Source organism: Pseudophryne corroboree, unplaced genomic scaffold (assembly GCF_028390025.1).
Source record: "Pseudophryne corroboree isolate aPseCor3 unplaced genomic scaffold, aPseCor3.hap2 scaffold_945, whole genome shotgun sequence".
Taxonomy (NCBI): domain Eukaryota; kingdom Metazoa; phylum Chordata; class Amphibia; order Anura; family Myobatrachidae; genus Pseudophryne; species Pseudophryne corroboree.
In genome coordinates, this window is record NW_026970525.1 from 1 (window position 1) to 15,058 (window position 15,058).

The 15,058-nt window shown below is 45.7% G+C and overlaps 12 non-coding genes and 3 pseudogenes across 12 annotated transcripts; 3 read left to right on the forward strand and 12 right to left on the reverse strand.

Moving 5' to 3' along the window:
* Positions 1-1,544: 1,544 nt before the first annotated feature.
* Positions 1,545-1,708, reverse strand: LOC135048135 (U1 spliceosomal RNA). Its single transcript, XR_010240074.1, has one exon. It is a non-coding gene; the product is annotated as a U1 spliceosomal RNA (small nuclear RNA).
* Positions 1,709-2,400: 692 nt separating this feature from the next.
* LOC135048057 (U1 spliceosomal RNA) lies at positions 2,401-2,542 on the reverse strand (annotated as a pseudogene).
* Positions 2,543-2,694: 152 nt separating this feature from the next.
* Positions 2,695-2,858, reverse strand: LOC135048136 (U1 spliceosomal RNA). Its single transcript, XR_010240075.1, has one exon. It is a non-coding gene; the product is annotated as a U1 spliceosomal RNA (small nuclear RNA).
* A 692-nt stretch (positions 2,859-3,550) lies between these two features.
* LOC135048059 (U1 spliceosomal RNA) lies at positions 3,551-3,692 on the reverse strand (annotated as a pseudogene).
* Positions 3,693-3,844: 152 nt separating this feature from the next.
* LOC135048106 (U1 spliceosomal RNA) lies at positions 3,845-4,008 on the reverse strand. The gene has a single exon (XR_010240044.1). It is a non-coding gene; the product is annotated as a U1 spliceosomal RNA (small nuclear RNA).
* A 6,743-nt stretch (positions 4,009-10,751) lies between these two features.
* Positions 10,752-10,867, reverse strand: LOC135048119 (U5 spliceosomal RNA). Its single transcript, XR_010240058.1, has one exon. It is a non-coding gene; the product is annotated as a U5 spliceosomal RNA (small nuclear RNA).
* A 275-nt stretch (positions 10,868-11,142) lies between these two features.
* LOC135048110 (U5 spliceosomal RNA) lies at positions 11,143-11,258 on the reverse strand. The gene has a single exon (XR_010240048.1). It is a non-coding gene; the product is annotated as a U5 spliceosomal RNA (small nuclear RNA).
* A 274-nt stretch (positions 11,259-11,532) lies between these two features.
* LOC135048115 (U5 spliceosomal RNA) lies at positions 11,533-11,648 on the reverse strand. Its single transcript, XR_010240054.1, has one exon. It is a non-coding gene; the product is annotated as a U5 spliceosomal RNA (small nuclear RNA).
* Positions 11,649-11,923: 275 nt separating this feature from the next.
* Positions 11,924-12,039, reverse strand: LOC135048112 (U5 spliceosomal RNA). The gene has a single exon (XR_010240050.1). It is a non-coding gene; the product is annotated as a U5 spliceosomal RNA (small nuclear RNA).
* Positions 12,040-12,313: 274 nt separating this feature from the next.
* LOC135048111 (U5 spliceosomal RNA) lies at positions 12,314-12,429 on the reverse strand. Its single transcript, XR_010240049.1, has one exon. It is a non-coding gene; the product is annotated as a U5 spliceosomal RNA (small nuclear RNA).
* Positions 12,430-12,693: 264 nt separating this feature from the next.
* Positions 12,694-12,809, reverse strand: LOC135048118 (U5 spliceosomal RNA). The gene has a single exon (XR_010240057.1). It is a non-coding gene; the product is annotated as a U5 spliceosomal RNA (small nuclear RNA).
* A 270-nt stretch (positions 12,810-13,079) lies between these two features.
* LOC135048114 (U5 spliceosomal RNA) lies at positions 13,080-13,195 on the reverse strand. The gene has a single exon (XR_010240053.1). It is a non-coding gene; the product is annotated as a U5 spliceosomal RNA (small nuclear RNA).
* A 144-nt stretch (positions 13,196-13,339) lies between these two features.
* LOC135048101 (U1 spliceosomal RNA) lies at positions 13,340-13,467 on the forward strand (annotated as a pseudogene).
* A 593-nt stretch (positions 13,468-14,060) lies between these two features.
* Positions 14,061-14,224, forward strand: LOC135048149 (U1 spliceosomal RNA). The gene has a single exon (XR_010240088.1). It is a non-coding gene; the product is annotated as a U1 spliceosomal RNA (small nuclear RNA).
* A 152-nt stretch (positions 14,225-14,376) lies between these two features.
* On the forward strand, positions 14,377-14,539 carry LOC135048165 (U1 spliceosomal RNA). Its single transcript, XR_010240104.1, has one exon. It is a non-coding gene; the product is annotated as a U1 spliceosomal RNA (small nuclear RNA).
* The last annotated feature ends 519 nt before the right edge of the window (positions 14,540-15,058 follow it).

Genomic DNA, 15,058 nt, shown 5'->3' on the forward strand with positions numbered 1-15,058 from the left:
ACATTCAGCCGCTGTGATCACAAAAATGGTGGCGGCTTCCTGCGCGCACATACAGTCTGCACCAGCAGGAGGCTACACCATTTTTTATGATCACGCTGAACTGCAGTGCGACTGCAATTACAGATTGGTCAAGAAGGGAGGCGTCATGCTGGGTGGCCATGTCCTGTCACTGTGCAGGAGCCAGCACCGCTCACACACTAGTCCCCGGGTGCAGCCCCCAACCCCCGGGACACCCGGAGCAACAAAATGTAGATTCACACCACCAGGCCACGCCCCTACCTATGAAACCATGCCTCCTTTTTACCATTGCGCTGCTTATCTGCGCGCACTGCATTACAATCTCCTTCGCCACCTCTCTGGGTGTCACCAGTGATAGTGACACCTCTGCCATGCTTGTAGCAGCTGGTCCTAAGATCTACGCCTCAAGCCCTGAGTGTTTGCCCTTGTGACTTGTTGATCATCATAGCGAAGCAGATGCTTACAGAAAACTGCAGGGGCTTAGATTGAAAATAAAAAAATATATGGGTATAAGGTAGAGAGGAGCGGGTTCGGTTCTCCGAGAACCGAATTCCCCACGAACTCCACGTGGTTTACACTGGTCCGAGGCAGGCTCGGTTGTTCCCGCCTGACTCGGAAAACCTGAACAAGGGAAAATGTCATCATCCCGCTGTCGGATTCTCGCGAGATTCGGATTTCATATAAAGAGCTGCGCGTTGCCGCCATTTTTACTCGTGCATTGAAGAGGGAGCGGAGAGGACGTGGCTATGTTCTCTCAGTGGAAATCTCAATATCAGTGCTCAGTATCAGTGGTTACTTATTGCTGCTCAGTAATACTAGTAGTGTGTCTCTCCTGCTCAGTGTCAGTTCTCAGTAGTATCCTCATCAGTGCTCAGTATCACTGCTCATTGTCTTGTGCTGCATTGTGGTGCTCAGCATACTACAGTACATTACTAATAGTCCAGTGCTGCATCTTGCTGCTCAGTGTCAGTTCTAGTATCCTCATCAGTGCTCACTATCACTGCTCATTACATTGTGGTGTTCTGTATACTACAGTAACATAGTAATATAGTAACATATAGTAATATAGTTTTTGAGGTTGAAAAGAGGCAAATTGCCCATCGTGTTCAACCTGTTTTAAGTTGTGATGATTCTACATACTTGCTGAATAATGTTTTATGACTAGTTAACTACTACAACTCATGTTACCCCCGGATTAACCATGTTGATATTTTAAGTATTATAACCTTGGATAGCTTTTTCATTCAGAAATGTATCCATTCCTTTTTTAAATCCAATTACAGAGTCCGCCATTACCACCTTCCCTGGCAGGGAATTCCACATCCTGATTGCCCTAACAGTGAAGATCATAGTATCTCACCTGGCAGGTAAGTAGGAGTTGGGCTAGAGCTGTGGAGGATTGCTGCTTGGGCACCCCCTGTCAAGTGAAGGAGATCCAACTGAGGCAGCACAAGGGAACTCTCGAAAGAAGAACAAGGCTAGAGGAAGATCTGAGACAAAGAAATCTGACTTTTACCAGAGCTGACCAGAGGAAAGCACAAACACAGTCCCCCACTACCACAAATAATGCAGTCGAGTTTCCCACATTTGGGGAAATCACAGGGGTCAGCATACCCAGAATGCAATGAATGAACCTCACCCTGGGAGAACAATCTTCATGACCAAGGTATCTCCTATGCAAAATAAGTATGATTTGGGATAGGGCTGGGGAGGGCCGCTGCTCAGGCACATCTCTGTCAAGTAAAGGAGATTCAACTGAGGCAGCACAAGGGAACTCTCATCTGGGGACAACAACTGCAGGGAGAACACATATTTTCAGATGAACATGGGAGGGCAGAAGGCTGCCTAAAACTGAAGCACCCCCAAACAACGAACCAAATGCAACTACTAGTGCAAGCATTCCTGGGGGAAGGCCTGCAGCAGATGGATTTGCATATGGTGATGTCATCCAAGCAGTGGGTCAAAGTTGGCTTCAACCCTCGTCTGCATATGAAAAGAAAAAAGGGGTGTGCAGGGCATGGCGGCCTTTTGCGGCGCTTGGATGACCCCTAGTTCGCATTAAACACCTCCACCCTCCTTCGGTGTGGGGCTCATGTTGGCTATGCCCCAGCCCCTGAAGCATTCAAGCTGATTTCTTGCAGCAGCTGGGCACTGTAACAGCTCCAGAGCTGCTCTGTAAAGCAAGTAAAAGGGTGTGGGCCCTGCAGCACTACCTGTAGTTTGCATTGTGCGTTGGAAGGCACAAAGTAAGCAGATGGGAGAAGTCAGGATAGTGCACAAGGGTATAGAAGGGAGGGGCTCAAGAAAAAAGAAGTGGAAACAGACAGCAAACTAGGCTGGAGAGAGACCTGAGACAAAGAGATCTGAATTATATGAGAGCCGACCAGGGGAAACACAAATTATGCAGTCAAGTTTCCCACATTTGGGGAAATCGCAGGGGCAGCACACCCAGAGTGCAATGGGTGAGCCTTGCCCTGGGAGAAGCATCTTCATGATCATAGTATCTCACCTGGCAGGTAAGTAGGAGTTGGGCTAGAGCTGGGGAGGGTCGCTGCTCGGGCACCCCCCTGTCAAGTGAAGGAGATCCAACTGAGGCAGCACAAGGGAACTCTCGAAAGAAGAACAAGGCTAGAGGAAGATCTGAGACAAAGAAATCTGACTTTTACCAGAGCTGACCAGAGGAAAGCACAAACACAGTCCCCCACTACCACAAATAATGCAGTTGAGTTTCCCACATTTGGGGAAATCACAGGGGTCAGCATACCCAGAATGCAATGAATGAACCTAACCCTGGAAGAACAATCTTCATGACCATGGTATCTCCTATGCAAAATAAGTATGATTTGGGATAGGGCTGGGGAGGGCCGCTGCTCAGGCACATCTCTGTCAAGTAAAGGAGATTCAACTGAGGCAGCACAAGGGAACTCTCATCTGGGGACAACAACTGCAGGGAGAACACATATTTTCAGATGAACATGGGAGGGCAGAAGGCTGCCTAATACTGAAGCACCCCCAAACAACAAACCAAATGCAACAACTAGTGCAAGCATTCCTGGGGGAAGGCCTGCAGCAGATGGATTTGAATATGGTGATGTCATCCAAGCAGTGGGTCAAAGTTGGCTTCAACCCTCGTCTGCATATGAAAAGAATAAAGGGGTGTGCAGGGCATGGCGGCCTTTTGCGGCGCTTGGATGACCCCTAGTTCGCATTAAACACCTCCACCCTCCTTCGGTGTGGGGCTCATGTTGGCTATGCCCCAGCCCCTGAAGCATTCAAGCTGATTTCTTGCAGCAGCTGGGCACTGTAACAGCTCCAGAGCTGCTCTGTAAAGCAAGTAAAAGGGTGTGGGCCCTGCAGCACTACCTGTAGTTTGTATTGTGCGTTGGAAGGCACAAAGTAAGCAGACGGGAGAAGTCAGGATAGTGCACAAGGGTATAGAAGGGAGGGGCTCAAGAAAAAAGAAGTGGAAACAGACAGCAAACTAGGCTGGAGAGAGACCTGAGACAAAGAGATCTGAATTATATGAGAGCCGACCAGGGGAAACACAAATTATGCAGTCAAGTTTCCCACATTTGGGGAAATCGCAGGGGCAGCACACCCAGAGTGCAATGGGTGAGCCTTGCCCTGGGAGAAGCATCTTCATGATCATAGTATCTCACCTGGCAGGTAAGTAGGAGTTGGGCTAGAGCTGGGGAGGGTCGCTGCTCGGGCACCCCCCTGTCAAGTGAAGGAGATCCAACTGAGGCAGCACAAGGGAACTCTCGAAAGAAGAACAAGGCTAGAGGAAGATCTGAGACAAAGAAATCTGACTTTTACCAGAGCTGACCAGAGGAAAGCACAAACACAGTCCCCCACTACCACAAATAATGCAGTTGAGTTTCCCACATTTGGGGAAATCACAGGGGTCAGCATACCCAGAATGCAATGAATTAACCTAACCCTGGGAGAACAATCTTCATGACCATGGTATCTCCTATGCAAAATAAGTATGATTTGGGATAGGGCTGGGGAGGGCCGCTGCTCAGGCACATCTCTGTCAAGTAAAGGAGATTCAACTGAGGCAGCACAAGGGAACTCTCATCTGGGGACAACAACTGCAGGGAGAACACATATTTTCAGATGAACATGGGAGGGCAGAAGGCTGCCTAATACTGAAGCACCCCCAAACAACAAACCAAATGCAACAACTAGTGCAAGCATTCCTGGGGGAAGGCCTGCCGCAGATGGATTTGCATATGGTGATGTCATCCAAGCAGTGGGTCAAAGTTGGTTCAAACACCTTTGCAAAGTTCTATAAGTTTGATACCCTGGCTGAGGAGGACCTCCTGTTTGCTCAATCGGTGCTGCAAAGTCATCCGCACTCTCCTGCCCGTTTGGGAGCTTTGGTATAATCCCCATGGTCCTTACGGAGTCCCCAGCATCCTCTAGGACGTAAGAGAAAATAAGATTTTAAACCTACCGGTAAATCTTTTTCTCGTAGTCCGTAGAGGATGCTGGGTGCCCGTCCCAAGTGCGGTCTACTTCTGCAAGACTTGTATATAGTTATTGCTTACATAAGGGTTATATGTTAGTTTTCATCGGTCTTGGACTGATGCTATGTTGTTTTCATACTGTTAACTGGGTAGTATATCACAAGTTATACGGTGTGATTGGTGTGGCTGGTATGAATCTTGACCTTGGATTAACAAAAATCCTTTCCTCGTACTGTCCGTCTCCTCTGGGCACAGTTTCTCTAACTGAGGTATGGAGGAGGGGCATAGAGGGAGGAGCCAGTGCACACCCAGATCTAAAGTCTTTCTTAAAGTGCCCATGTCTGCTGCGGAGCCCGTCTATCCCCCATGGTCCTTACGGAGTCCCCATCATCCTCTACGGACTACGAGAAAAAAAAATTACCGGTAGGTTTAAAATGTTATTTTTTTCTCTGCAACCCACTGCTAAATTGTGCTTCCTAGCTGTTTTTTATAAAATCACTTAATTAAATCTAACTCTGATTACGTCAGAGAAGGCCAGGTACCCTACACCATAAGAGGGGGTTTGAAATTTTGACTTGTCTACTTAAAGATCACCAAAATCTGATGACAAGGTCAATTACATCCCTGGGTGGGATTGAACCACCAACCTTTTGGTTAATAGCCCATGTAAGTGCAAGAAATCCTGAAGCACTCACTCATCATGGGAAAGTACCAATGTGTTTCTTACAAAAATTCTCCAGATTATTGACTTTTTAAAGTTTTTCTAGGAAACGTTCTAGATGAATGCTTATTAGCCTTTGTCAGTATTGACTTTCGCAAGGTGTCTCTGTGGCGCAATCGGTTAGCATGTTTGGCTATTAACCAAAAGGTTGGTGGTTCAATCCCACCCAGGGATGTAATTGACCTTGTAATCAGATTTTGGTGATCTTTAAGTAGACAAGTCAAAATTTCAAAAACCCCCCTTATGGTGTAGGGTACCTGGCCTTCTCTGATGTAATCAGAGTTAGATTTGATTAAGTGATTTTATAAAAAAACAGCTAGGAAGCACAATTTAGCAGTGAGTTGCAGAGAAAAAAAATTATGCTGGCAGAAAAGTCCAATTGAGTGATTAAACAGCTCTTCATTTTCTGATTTTATGTTTATGCTAACAAATTTGCTCTCTGAAAAGTGTCCACATAGCCAAGTCTCTGATTAACACCTTTGTAGGAATGGTTTTTCACCTATTACTGAATTAAACTTGCTTCATTGGAAAGGCATCAAAGATGCATCCTCATTTCAATGTCTACTGAAATAATACAGGTTGACACCAGGAAACGTCACTGCATCCTTGCTGCTTCCTCATGGGGAAGTCTGTTTAATGTGAAAACAAGGTGATATCTAATCAGCACACAGGTAAGGAATTAAGAAAATCTTTCTTTATGGGTGAAGATGTTTCTCACAAATTGTTGTCCCAATGCATCATTGAAATTCAAGATGGAAGATGATTTTCATATATCACTTGTACATTTTGCATTGCTCTTCTGGTGACAATGTAGTTTGTTTTTGTCAATTACCATTTCAGTAATAGGGTAAAGAAAATTAAGTGGATTTTTTAAAGAAAACAATGCTGTCAATATACTATTAAAACAAATTAAAATGATAAAAGTTATTGTACTTTAAGTAAAAATAAAAGTGCCAAAATATCAATCCCAGTTTTTGATTACTTTAATTATAAAAAAAAAAATGCACATAGCAGAGGATAGTTTCGATCAATCGACCTCTGGGTTATGGGCCCAGCATGCTTCCATTGCACTACTCTGCTGCTCATGGAAGTGTCAGAGATCCTGAAGACTAAATTGATTAAAGGCCTTAAAGTACTGGACTATAAGGAAAGACTTACTAGGCTGAATATTTATACACTAGAAAAGAGGTGCCTAAGAGGAGATATTATTAATATCTTCAAATATGTAAAGATACATAACAAAGAGTTATCAGAGGAATTATTTATTAAAAGAACACGTGGTCACTCGCTGCGACTGGAGGAAAGTTCAGAACGCAATGGAGGAAAGGTTTCTTCACTGTTAGGGCAATCAGGATGTGGAATTCCCTGCCAGGGAAGGTGGTAATGGCGGACTCTGTAATTGGATTTAAAAAAGGAATGGATACATTTCTGAATGAAAAAGCTATCCAAGGTTATAATACTTAAAATATCAACATGGTTAATCCGGGGGTAACATGAGTTATAGTAGCTAACTAGTCATAAAACATTATTCAGCAAGTATGTAGAATCATCACAACTTAAAACAGGTTGAACACGATGGGCAATTTGCCTCTATTCAACCTCAAAAACTATGTTACTATATTACTATGTTATTGTAGTATACAGAACACCACAATGCAATGAGCAGTGATAGTGAGCACTGATGAGGATACTAGAACTGACACTGAGCAGCAAGATGCAGCACTGGACTATTAGTAATGTACTGTATTATGCTGAGCAACACAATGCAGCACAAGACAATGAACAGTGATACTGAGCACTGATGAGGATACTACTGAGAACTGACACTGAGCAGGAGAGACACACTACTAGTATTACTGAGCAGCAATAAGTAACCACTGATACTGAGCACTGATATTGAGATTTCCACTGAGAGAACATAGCCACGTCCTCTCCGCTCTCTCTTCAATGCACGAGTAAAAATGGCAGCAACGCGCAGCTCTTTATATGGAATCCGAATCTCGCGAGAATCCGACAGCGGGATGATGACATTTTCCCTTGTTCAGGTTTTCCGAGTCAGGCGGGAACAACCGAGCCTGCCTCGGACCAGTGTAAACCACGTGGAGTTCGTGGGGAATTCGGTTCTCGGAGAACCGAACCCGCTCCTCTCTACCTTATACCCTATCAATTTTTTTATTTTCAATCTAAGCCCCTGCAGTTTTCTGTAAGCATCTGCTTCGCTATGATGATCAACAAGTCACAAGGGCAAACACTCAGGGTTTGAGGCGTAGATCTTAGGACCAGCTGCTACAAGCATGGCAGAGGTGTCACTATCACTGGTGACACCCAGAGAGGTGGCGAGGGAGATTGTAATGCAGTGCGCGCAGATAAGCAGTGCAATGGTAAAAAGGAGGCATGGTTTCATAGGTAGGGGCGTGGCCTGGTGGCCTGAATCTACATTTTGTTGCTCCGGGTGTCCCGGGGGTTGGGGGCTGCACCCGGGGACTAGTGTGTGAGCGGTGCTGGCTCCTGCAAAGTGACAGGGCATGGCCACCCAGCATGACGCCTCCCTTCTTGACCATGCTGTAATTGCAGTCGCACTGCAGTTCAGCGTGATCATAAAAAATGGTGTAGGCTCCTGCTGGTGCAGACTGTATGTGCGCGCAGGAAGCCGCCACCATTTTTGTGATCACAGCGGCTGAATGTGATGTCATACAGTCGCTGTGACCACGCCCCCTGTGTCTCCTCCGTTGCAGACCCCATTTTGAAGCCTTGCCCCCGCACCGCTCCATCCCTGACTTGGAAATGGAGTGTTGCTGACCCACCTCTCCCCCCCTTCCCCGCCCCGATTGACAGGCAGAGGCGATCACATTCTCTGCGGGGTGCCGCAGAAAATGCAGGCACATGCGTATGCTCTTAGCAATTTTTGCAGTTGGATCGCTTATTGTGATTGCAATCCAACCTGAATCAGGCCCTATTACCTATCACAATGCGCTGCGGGCAGTACAAAATTGGGTTAATATAGGAGAAAAACCCCCAGACCTGTGCTCCTTAACTGTACCTGGTGGCTAGTGGAGCGGCTGCCCAGTAATCAGTGTCCACCGCAGTGCGCACACGGCCCACCCCCTACGGCCTCGCTCCCCTTCAGCAGCGGCCTCGTGATCCGGAAGGGTGGTGTGTGTGTGACTGACCTTAGGATGAAACCGGAGCCTCCGCTGCAGTGACCCAGCAACCAGGGCACGGGAGTATACAGCGCCGCTGGGAGTGATGAAGCTGCAGTAAAGATGTCTATTAGACCTAGCCTGCTGCAGCCCTTGTAGATTCTCATAAAACAAGTTCTTCTTTTCTTGTCAAAATTAATAGCTAAGAATAGGCTGCCTGAGGCAGGCCCCTGTTAATTGGCCTGCTACTGAAGGCACCAACTACAAACTGAGCTCCCTGTTCATGGAAGCGGGGTTATAGAGGAGAATGCACTGAGCTTCTTGGGAACAGTCAAAAGCTTTGAGCCGGTTGGTGCCTCAGATCAAGATCCTACTCTACACCCCAATGTGAATCCTTGTGGAGTCCAGTGTACCCCACAGAAGAAATTAATGTGTCACACCCATTGGCAGCAACCTTAGAATAGCTGCTGACGGGCACAATTGAGAAAGGAAGGGGGGGGGGACATTTGAATCCAGCACATAGATGCAATTCAAATATGTAATTCGTACCTTCCTATTTTAAAATATAATGGATGAACCTCACCCTGTGAGAACAATCTTCATGATCAAGAGATCTCATATGCAAAATAAATATGAGTTGGGATAGGGCTGGGGAGGGCTGCTCGGGCAGCACCTCCCCCGTCAAGTTAAGGAGATTCAACTGAGGAAGCACAAGGGAACTCTCATCTGGGGACAACAACTGCAGGGAGACCACATCTTTTCAGATGAACATGGGAGGGCGGAAGGCTGCCTAATACTGAAGCACCATATGCAACAACTAGTACAAGCATTCCTGGGGGAAGGTCTGCAGCAGACGGATTTGCATACGGTGATGTTATCCAAGCAGTGGGCCAAAGTTGACTGGAACCCTCATCTGCATATGAAAAGAGAAAAGGGGCATGCAGGGCATGGCGGCCTTTTGCAGTGCTTGGATGACCCCTAGTTCACATTAAACACCCCCACCCTCCTTTGGTGTGGGGCTCATGTTGGCCATGCCCCATCCCCTGAAGCATTCAAGCTGATTTCTTGCAGCAGCTGGGCACTGTAACAGCTCCAGAGCTGTTCTGTAAGGCAAGTAAAAGGGTGTGGGCCCTGCAGCACCACCTGTAGTTCGCATTGTGCGTTGGAAGGCACAAAGTAAGCAGACGGGAGGAGAAGTCAGGATAGTGCGCAAGGGCATTCTTTTCTCTTAGTCCGTAGAGGATGCTGGGGTCACATTAAGAACCATGGGGTATAGACGGGATCCGCAAGATACATGGGCACTTTAAGACTTTCAAAGGGTGTGAACTGGCTCTTCCCTCTATGCCCCTCCTCCAGACTCCAGTTATAGGAACTGTGCCCAGGGAGACGGACATTTCGAGGAAAGGATTTATTGTTAAACTAAGGTGAGCATCTTACCAGCTCACACCTTAAACATGCCGCAGAACGTGGCATTCAACAGAACACAAGCCAACGGCATGAACAATTGCAGCAAAAAGCTGACCAGAACCATAACACAACATGTGTATAACCACAAGTAATAACTGCAGACACAGTATGGACTGGGACGGGTGCCCAGCATCCTCTACAGACTAAGAGAAAAGGATTTACCGGTAGGTATTAAAATCCTATTTTCTCATACGACCTAGAGGATGCTGGGGTCACATTAAGAACCATGGGGTTATACCAAAGCTCTTGAACGGGTGGGAGAGTGCGTACGACTCTGCAGCACCGAATGACCCAACTTAAGGTTATCATCAGCCAAGGTATCAAACTTGTAAAACTTAGCAAAAGTGTTTACTAAATAGCTGCTCGGCAAAGTTGCAATGCCGAGACTCCCCGACCAGCTGCCAAGGATGAACCCACCTTTCTAGTAGAATGGGTCTTCACCTACTTCAGTAACGGCAATCCTGCCGTGGAACGAGCATGCTGAATCTTACCACAGATCCAGCGCATAATGGTCTGCATGGAAGCAGGACACCAAATCCTGTTGGGAGCATACAGGACAAACAGAGCCTCTGTTTTCCTAATCTGAACCGTTCTGGTGACATACATTTTCAAAGTTCTGACCACAGCCAGAGACTTTGACTCAACGAAGGTGTCAGTGGCCAAAGGCACCATGTGGAAAGATGAACCACCTTCGGCAGAAATTGTTGACGTGTCCTCAATTCTGCTCTATCTTCATGAAAGATCAAATAAAGGCTCTTGTGATACTGCATGGTTTGTACTGTTTTCCATGTGCTCCCAGACCTTTAAGCAAGTAGCATGGTCAAGAAAGTTCTGTTTGAAAAGAAACAACATTTACTGTCATTGTTATGCAAATAAACTTACATTAAAGCTAACAAGAAAGCACACTCGTTCTGTCTTTAAACTGATAAAAGAAACCCCAATAATATGGGGCATGCAAAAATTGAGATAAAACTCAGTTTTGCTCCTCTCCACGGAAATCTTTAATAAAAGGCGAAATATTTGTTAGTTCTGAAGAGAAACCAGAGCATGACCAAGATTCCACCTGTCGCCTGAGTGCCATGCCAGCAGTTCTCATTCAGCTGAAAGTGAGCACCCAATTTGAATGAAAGAAAGCAGATTTCTCACCAGGCTTCCCCTTGCTATAAACATGGTTTGTACTCTTTTCCATGTGCTCCCAGATCTTTCAAGCAATTAGTGTGGTCAAGAAAGTTCTGTTTGAAAAGAAACAAACATTTACTGTCATTTCTATGCAAATGAGCTTACATTAAAGCACACTCGTTCTATCTTTAAACCGATAAAATAAAACCCCAATAAGATGGGGCATGCAAAAATTGAGATAAAACTCAGTTTTGCTCCTCTCCACGGAAATCTTTAGTAAAAGGCGAAAGATTTGTTCGTTCTGAAGAGAAACCAGAACATGACCAAGATTCCACCTGTCGCCTGAGTGCCATGCCAGCAGTCCTCATTCAGCTCAAAGTGAGCACCCAATTTGAAAGAAAGAAAGCAGATTTCTCACCAGGCTTCCCCTTGCTATAAACATGGTTTGTACTCTTTTCCATGTGCTCCCAGATCTTTCAAGCAATTAGTATAGTCAAGAAAGTTCTGTTTGAAAAGAAACAAACATTTACTGTCATTTCTATGCAAATGAGCTTACATTAAAGCACACTCGTTCTATCTTTAAACCGATAAAAGAAACCCCAATAAGACGGAGCATGCAAAAATTGAGATAAAACTCAGTTTTGCTCCTCTCCACGGAAATCTTTAGTAAAAGGCGAAAGATCTGTTCGTTTTGAAGAGAAACCAGAGCATGACCAAGATTCCACCTGTCGCCTGAGTGCCATGCCAGCAATCCTCATTCAGCTCAAAGTGAGCACCCAATTTGAAAGAAAGAAAGCAGATTTCTCACCAGGCTTCCCCTTGCTATAAACATGGTTTGTACTCTTTTCCATGTGCTCCCAGATCTTTCAAGCAATTAGTGTGGTCAAGAAAGTTCTGTTTGAAAAGAAACAAACATTTACTGTCATTTCTATGCAAATGAGCTTACATTAAAGCACACTCGTTCTATCTTTAAACCGATAAAATAAAATCCCAATAAGATGGGGCATGCAAAAATTGAGATAAAACTCAGTTTTGCTCCTCTCCACGGAAATCTTTAGTAAAAGGCGAAAGATTTGTTCGTTCTGAAGAGAAACCAGAACATGACCAAGATTCCACCTGTCGCCTGAGTGCCATGCCAGCAGTCCTCATTCAGCTCAAAGTGAGCACCCAATTTGAAAGAAAGAAAGCAGATTTCTCACCAGGCTTCCCCTTGCTGTAAACATGGTTTGTACTCTTTTCCATGTGCTCCCAGATCTTTCAAGCATTTAGTATAGTCAAGAAAGTTCTGTTTGAAAAGAAACAAACATTTACTGTCATTTCTATGCAAATGAGCTTACATTAAAGCACACTCGTTCTATCTTTAAACCGATAAAAGAAACCCCAATAAGACGGAGCATGCAAAAATTGAGATAAAACTCAGTTTTGCTCCTCTCCACGGAAATCTTTAGTAAAAGGCGAAAGATCTGTTCGTTTTGAAGAGAAACCAGAGTATGACTAAGATTCCACCTGTCGCCTGAGTGCCATGCCAGCAGTCCTCATTCAGCGCAAAGTGAGCACCCAATTTGAAAGAAAGAAAGCAGATTTCTCACCAGGCTTCCCCTTGCTATAAGCATGGTTTGTACTCTTTTCCATGTGCTCCCAGATCTTTCAAGCAATTAGAATGGTCAAGAAAGTTCTGCTTGAAAAGAAACAGACATTTATAGTCATTGTTATGCAAATAAACTTACATTAAAGCTAACAAGAAACTGATAAAAGAAACCCCAATAATATGGGGCATGCAAAAATTGAGATAAAACTCAGTTTTGCTCCTCTCCACAGAAATCTTTAATAAAAGGCGAAAGATTTGTTCGTTCTGAAGAGAAACCAGAGCATGACCAAGATTCCACCTGTCGCCTAAATGCTGTGCCAGCAGTCCTCATTCAGATCAAAGTGAGCGCCCAACTTGAAAGTAAGCAGATTTCTCACCTGGCTTCTCCTTGCTATAAGCATGGTTTGTACTGTATTCCATGTGCTCCCAGATCTTTCAAGCAAGTAGCATGGTCAAGAAAGTTCTGTTTGAAAAGAAACAAACATTTACTGTCATTTCTATGCAAATGAGCTTACATTAAAGCACACTCATTCTATCTTTAAACCGATAAAAGAAACCCCAAAAAGATGGGGCATGCAAAAATTGAGATAAAACTCGGTTTTGCTCCTCTCCACGGAAATCTTTAATAAAAGGCGAAAGATTTGTTCGTTCTGAAGAGAAACCAGAGCATGACCAAGATTTTTATCTGAAAATATGTGTTCTCCCTGCAGTTGTTGTCCCCAGATGAGAGTTCCCTTGTGCTGCCTCAGTTGAATCTCCTTTACTTGACAGAGATGTGCCTGAGCAGCGGCCCTCCCCAGCCCTATCCCAAATCATACTTATTTTGCATAGGAGATACCATGGTCATGAAGATTGTTCTCCCAGGGTGAGGTTCATTCATTGCATTCTGGGTATGCTGACCCCTGTGATTTTCCCAAATGTGGGAAACTCGCTTTTATACCCTTGTGCACTATCCTGACTTCTCCTCCTGTCTGCTTACTTTGTGCCTTCCAATGCACAATGCAAACTACAGGTAGTGCTGCAGGGCCCACACCCTTTTACTTGCCTTACAGAGCAGCTCTGGAGCTGATACAGTGCCAAGCTGCTGCAAGAAATCAGCTTGAATGCTTCAGGGGATGGGGCATGGCCAACATGAGCCCCACACCGAAGGAGGGTGGGGGTGTTTAATGCGAACTAAGGGTCATCCAAGCGCCGCAAAAGGCCGCCATGCCCTGCATACCCCTTTTCTCTTTTCATATGCAGATGAGGGTTCCAGCCAACTTTGGCCCACTGCTTGGATGACATCACCGTATGCAAATCCGTCTTCTGCAGAACTTCCCCCAGGAATGCTTGCACTAGTTGTTGCATTTGGTTTGTTGTTTGGGGGTGCTTCAGTATTAGGCAGCCTTCTGCCCTCCCATGTTCATCTGAAAATATGTGTTCTCCCTGCAGTTGTTGTCCCCAGATGAGAGTTCCCTTGTGCTGCCTCAGTTGAATCTCCTTTACTTGACAGAGATGTGCATGAGCAGCGGCCCTCCCCAGCCCTATCCCAAATCATACTTATTTTGCATAGGAGATACCATGGTCATGAAGATTGTTCTCCCAGGGTGAGGTTCATTCATTGCATTTTGGGTATGCTGACCCCTGTGATTTACCCAAATGTGGGAAACTCGACTGCATTATTTGTGGTAGTGGGGGACTGTGTTTGTGCTTTCCTCTGGTCAGCTCTGTTAAAACTCAGATTTCTTTGTCTCAGATTTTCCTCTAGCCTTGTTCTTCTTTCGAGAGTTCCCTTGTGCTGCCTCAGGTGGATCTCCTTCACTTGACAGGGGGGTGCCCGAGCAGCGACCCTCCCCAGCTCTAGCCCAACTCCTACTTACCTGCCAGGTGAGATACTATGATCAGGAAGGTGCTTCTCCCAGGGCAAGGCTCACCCATTGCACTCTGGGTGTGCTGCTCCTACGATTTCCCCAAATGTGGGACACTTGACTGCATAATTTGTGTTTCCTCTGGTCGGCTCTCGTATAATTCAGATCTCTTTGTCTCAGGTCTTTCTCCAGCCTAGTTTGCTGTCTGTTTCCACTTCTTTTATCTTGAGCCCCTCCCTTCTATACCCTTGTGCACTATCCTGACTTCTCCTCCCGTCTGCTTACTTTGTGCCTTCCAATGCACAATGCAAACTACAGGTAGTGCTGCAGGGCCCACACAATCTTTTACTTGCCTTAAAGAGCAGCTCTGGAGCTGTTACAGTGCCCAGCTGCTGCAAGAAATCAGCTTGAATGCTTCAGGGGATGGGGCATGGCCAACATGAGCCCCACACCAAAGGTGGGTGGGGGTGTTTAATGCGAACTAGGGGTAATCCAAGCACCGCAAAAGGCCGCCATGCCCTGCACGCCCCTTTTCTCTTTTCATATGCAGATGAGGGTTGAAGCCAACTTTGACCCACTGCTTGGATGACATCACCATATGCAAATCCATCTGCTGCAGGCCATCCCCCAGGAATGCTTGCACTAGTTGTTGCATTTGGTTTGTTGTTTGGGGGTGCTTCAGTATT